At 40.8% G+C, this 5,878-nt stretch overlaps 1 pseudogene; it reads right to left on the reverse strand.

Annotated features, from left to right (window-relative positions):
* Positions 1-462: 462 nt before the first annotated feature.
* Positions 463-5,669, reverse strand: LOC114022735 (annotated as a pseudogene).
* Between the last annotated feature and the right edge of the window lie 209 nt (positions 5,670-5,878).

Consider the following 5,878-nt stretch of genomic DNA (forward strand, 5'->3'; position numbering starts at 1 on the left):
GAGGACTTCATCTGGGTAGGTTCTCCTCTTTTCCAAGCTCTGAGTCATGTCTCATACCTGAATGGGTTCCTAAATGAAGGGAAAATTTTTAAATCCAGTTTCTGATATGAAAAGGTCAAGCAGGGCAAAAGTAAACTCTGCCTTTGGGTTATAAACAGGATTGTATTTTACAGTCCACCATCCTGAAACATGACTATAGCACAGAGACCTCAGTCTAATAGCTATGGACCTACAGTGGGCATGGTGCTTCATTGAGGAGTTGGAGGGCATGGTGTGCCTCAATCCAGCAAGGCATTTCTCTAATGCTCTGTCTTAGGTAATCAGGTCCCCAGCCTTTTATAAAACTCATCTTGAGTATGAATAAGTGGTAGAGGTCATCCCCGCCAATCTTAGCAAGAGCTGACAGACTGATAGCAGGGGCTATTCCCCCTACTAAGTCTAGTCCAAGTATATTTCCTGCTCTTATTCCAGCCTGAGCAGCTTGTGTAATGGCAGCTGACAATGGCACAGCAGTAAATCAAATACTTCAATATATGTACTGGGATAAATCTTATGAACAACTTTTCCTGGTACTCAGCCAGCTTCTCTGTACTCTATGTAGTAACTCTGCACACACACTGCATGATCACTGAGGCAACTTACCCAAACATCACCTTTTCCTTTACATTACAACAGCAAATCCTTGCCTATATGCAGCCTTGCTCTGTCAATGGCTTCAGTTCTGAGAATGTTGGAGAGTTAACCCAAGCAAAAGTAGTCTCCTCCAGATGGGTCCACATATCCATCGATAGTAACATTTGGGGAGCTTGAAGGAACTTGAAATGTCTCTCCTACCTAAACATTCATTTCAAAGTAGGCAACTGAACACCAATATTCAGGAATGGGATGATTAGAAATGAGAGGCTGGAATACAATCCCATTGTGAATTGACCAGTAATGTCCAGGATAGGATGGTTTAGAAGGATGATACTGAAGGTGACTATTTTGGTGATAAGGTACATTAGGCATACAATTTGCAGCTCTATTTCCAATCCAGGTGATAATACCCTTATGATTGTAAGTTGCTGTCTAAGCAGTAAATCCATTCTGCTGCTGTCCTGGGTCAGGTGCTGAGGCTATATCTGCAAAAGTCCTTCACTATGACTGCCTGTCAATATGCTGGTAGGCTGACTTGTACTTCTACTTGATGTAGAAGCCACAGGAATGTTGTGAAAGTTAGTAGTGCTAGTAGTATTAGACTCAGATGGATCTAACATGGCTGAGTTGTTGTATGTCTCTCAAGATGCACAGTTACTCAATGGATGCTATATAGTCTGGATTGAATGTCCTTCAGTGGACAAGGATGAAATTCCCTCAAAGTCATGAATATACTAAATGGAGCAGAACTTTGCCTTGTCAATCCCATGAGATCAATGCCAGGTGATACAACTTATTCATAATGATGTGGATTCACATAGACACTGTCATATTTTAGGTCAAAAGGACATTGACAGTATTTCATATGTTTAAGTTCATTTTTGTGAAGATCAGGCCAACTCCAGAGATGAGCATATATGACATGAGGGAAACCTTTCCAGCCAGCCACCTGAAGCCTTCCATCCAATGTCCTCAGTGTTGTGACACATTTTCTAAGGGGTCCATTTGTAGTTAAAGCTGTTACTAAAGAATCCAATTCATCCTTCTCTTTCAGCTTCTTTATCAAACTTTCAGTTGCTCTTTTTACAAATGTTTCACTTTCTCTACTTTGTCTAAGGTACATCAAATTATGAACAATGCTCAGATATGCGTCATTACTTGTGGGAGTGTTAGTAATAGACATATTGTTCCTTTGTCACGATTTTTGTCCTTTGATTCAAATCAACCTAAAATTCCAAGAGCAATTATGATAGTGCCCAGGCAGAAAGGAAAACTCCCAACATTGTCCATGGGCAAAATAGTTACAGTCAAAGGATTCTGGTAAGCTTGGTCCTTGCATGACCCCTTACTCCCACCCACTCCATGGAGCCACCTCCTCCTCCTCTTTTTCTTCTCCTCCTCCTCCCAGGCTCTTGGGGTGGGAAGGGGGCAGGGTGCCACTGAGATGGAGAATGAATCCCACTACTCTGGATGCTGTTAGAGTGACCACACTTTTAAGTTTAATCTGCATTATTAACACTTTCTTTAGTCTAGATTAGTACTTCTTTAACTGTGGGCTGTGATATAGGATCACAACCCACAGTTTAAGAAACCCTAATAGGAGTCACGAGTGGAAAAAGTTTAAGAGGCCCTAGTCTAGACAACCAACCAACCAATTGATGGAGCCCTGGTTGGTAATGATTGCTGATTTCTGAGGTACAGATGCTCCCGCTGAAAATTTAATAATGTGCTCTCTCAAGCCTGTTAGAACTAACTCCAGGACACTCCTGGATCAACTACTCAAATAGAGGGGTCTGGCATTGGAAAGGGAAAGGGCTCTATCATTGGCAAAGATTGAGAGAAAGGAAGTAAGAGTGGGGGACAATGCTGAGTTTTGAGATGAAGAGGAACTCACATTGAATGCCTTCAGGTTTCTCAGAAAGGCAAAAGTCTTCATCTGTGGTGGGGTTAGGAGGGGTGGAGGGAGGTTGAGGTATGGGATAATTGAGGAAGGAAGAGAAGGTTTGGAAGTTTGGAATAGCTCTGGTGGTGAATGAGATTGGTTGGTTGTCGTCCTTTGTTCTCAAAGAAGACCAAAATGACATCACTATGTTGGGGTCAAGGTACAGTGTGTCTGACTGTGACTGATCAGCCCAGTACAAGTTCAGAAGGCTCTACCACAGGTCAGGCACAAATAGTCCATATGATATGAAATAGGGTAAGGAATAAAAGGGCTGTGTTGATACAGTGAAGGGTCAGGTGATTTAGACTATATAATTTAGAATGTACCCATTCCTCCTACTCATTCAGCAGCCCCTAATCCAAGGCTGAGAGATAGGACAAGGGAGTGAGGGACTTGAGAACAGAAGTCAGAATAGAGTTTAAATTGCTAGCTATAGGGCAAATATTAGAAAGGGAGGAAGTGAAAGTGAAGTCAGAGCAGGCCTAATGAATGGCCTGAGAAAGTACTAAGGATAGAAGAATTAGAGGTCTCAAGGAGAGTGAAGAATGTTTAAGAAGGGTGAGTGAGGTACAGGGAGAGATGGATTGATAATATGGTCAGATAGAGTAATATAAATTTCTAATTAATAAAGCGGGATACTTGTAGGTAATAGCAAGATCCATTGTGTGACTACCCCTATGTGTGTGTGAGCAAAGGAACAGATCAAGAAAGAAGGGAAGTCTGTTTACTATGGAATGGAGGACACCATAGGAAGCTTAAATGGAGTTGGAATGGGACATGAGTGGGGTAGGGTTGAGGAGGATGGAGATGAGAGAATGGGAGGTGAAGGTAGAAGATAGTTGGCTACCATGTGGCCAGTGATCAATAAATATAGGGAGAGAAAGAGAGGAGATTGTTAGCTACTTCGTTCTTGCCTCTATGGCCATTTCCTCTATATACTCCTCAACAAACATCTCTCACCTCACACGAGAGACCACATCCTAAAGGATCTTTAATCCTGCAGTGTCACTCTCCTGATTGGTGACTGCCTCTCCCATAATACTTTCTCCTCTATAGCCACTTCCTCCAAATCCACCTTGCCAATCAACACCCTTTACTCCACCTTCCCTCAGTTCTGGAACCAACAACTCTACCATTGCACCTGGATGGGTTGTGTCAATCTATTCCTTCTAGTCTTACAAACCATGCCACTTTCCTCACCAAAGTGCCCCTCATCTTGGCCACCCCCACCCCCAATGTGTGTTTCTTCCCCCATTAAAATTTAAGATCTTTGAGGGCAGACTGTCTTTACTTTTGTAGTTGTATCCCAGCACTTAATAAATGCAAGTGAACACTGCATTGTGATGACTTTATAAAGAAAAACAACTTTGAAAGACTGAAACTTTGATCAGTACAATGATTTCAGAGGACAGAAGAGGAGCACACTACCCATGAGTGATTGACTCAAAATACATACATATGTGGATATATCCAACAAGCATATTTGTTTTGCTTAACTCTGAAAGTTTTCTGTTTCTTTTTCATATTGTTGTTGAATTATGGAGGTTATGGAGGGAGGGGAAGTGGAAAAGAGAAAATACATGCTTGTCAGTTTTTTAAAATTAAAAGTAAAAAATAGATGGTTTTTACATTTATTCATTCATTCCACCAAAGTAGTAGTATATGGCAGATGAATTATAAACTTCAGTCTCCATTTTGCAGAGGGTACTGGGCTAGACCTGGGTCTGAGCAGTGATCGATCACGCACAAGTTGGCAAAGGGTCAACAGGCCTAGGTTTGTGTCTGGTCCAGCCTGCTGCCACAGCTGCATCCTGTATTAAATGATAAATGTACTTAAAGCTCAACTGTATATATTGTTTCATTTTTAACAATGTTTATATATTTATATTTAACATATATAAAACAACCTTTGCAAGTAATCTTTGCAAATGGGTTTTTCTTCTCTTCTACCATTTGCACTGGCAACTCTCACAAAACTCTACTGAATGACTTCCTAGTGTTGCCATCCAGTTTATTTGAAAATCCACCAGATAGAATAGTAATATAAGTGGAAGATGTCTAAATCGGAAAACTGACTTAATATTGCAATGAAAGGCAACATAAGATTTGTTTCTGAAGAACATTTGTGATGGTACATGATCGTTTGTAAAGATGACTTATAATGAATGAGCATGCCCAGTGATCATGTTTTTCAAACTGCCTGACATTAGTACTACAAGAGATGGCTCAATGCACAGAGCTTTGGGCCTGAAGTCAAATTCCACCTCAGACTCTTACTAGCTCTGTGACCCTGGGCAAGTCACTTCATCTCAGTCTGCCTCATTTTCATCCTCTGTTAAATGGAGATAATAGCACCTGCCTCTCAGAGTTGTTGTGAGGATCAAATGAGATAATATTTGTAAAGTGCTTGGCACATAGTAGGCACTATGTAAATGCCAGCTATTATTATAAGGACATAAACATTCATAATTTGTAATATCTTGATCATGTGATTATAAAGCTGATGAAGTGTGATTACAGAGGTACAGAGGGAAACATGGGAGCCGCTCTGGTACAGAACACAAATGAGGGTATATGCCTACAAATCAGTTTGTACTTGAATATTGAATCCTTGTGCAAATTTGGAAGCTATTTGATGACAGGTTGTGATGAGAACATGTTGTGTTTAGTCAAAAATTTGATATAATTGTCATGTGAGTACCAACGTCATTGTGCAAATGATCAATGTTTCAAATCACTGCAGAAACAAATCTATGATGCTTCAAACATGCACACATGTTTGCTGTTACAGAGGGAAAAGATATTTATAACATTGTGGACAATTATTTTGTTGAGAAATCTTTGGACCACTATTGTGAACTTCCAAGGGATTTGCAGACCACTTAAATGGGAACCACTGCTCTCGGCAAACTATATTCTTTATAATCAATTCTATTTCTCATTCCTGATTTGGTTTGTTTACCATGATGGTGGCCATAACCCAGGGTCTCTCTCAGACATAAGTATGACTTGCCCCTAGTATGTCCTCATACTCTCCCTGTCCTCACCTCAGCACCAGCTCTGTGAGGGCAAGAAAGTTCAGCAGTTTCATTTGTATTACATGACCTTTTGTGGAGAGCATGGCAGTGGATAAACACAAGCTGTTGAACTGTCCTTAAGAGTCACTTGATGTTAGAATGCCTTTGTACTGGACCAGGGCAGCAAGATTGGACCTTCTAAAAACAGGAATGAAATGAATAGTCATCCAGGATTTGGGATTGGCGCATCTAGTTCCTAGCAGAATCTTTTTCCATGTGATGG

The sequence above is a fragment of the Vombatus ursinus genome, unplaced genomic scaffold (genome assembly GCF_900497805.2).
Source record: "Vombatus ursinus unplaced genomic scaffold, bare-nosed wombat genome assembly UNPS02004276.1, whole genome shotgun sequence".
NCBI lineage: Eukaryota > Metazoa > Chordata > Mammalia > Diprotodontia > Vombatidae > Vombatus > Vombatus ursinus.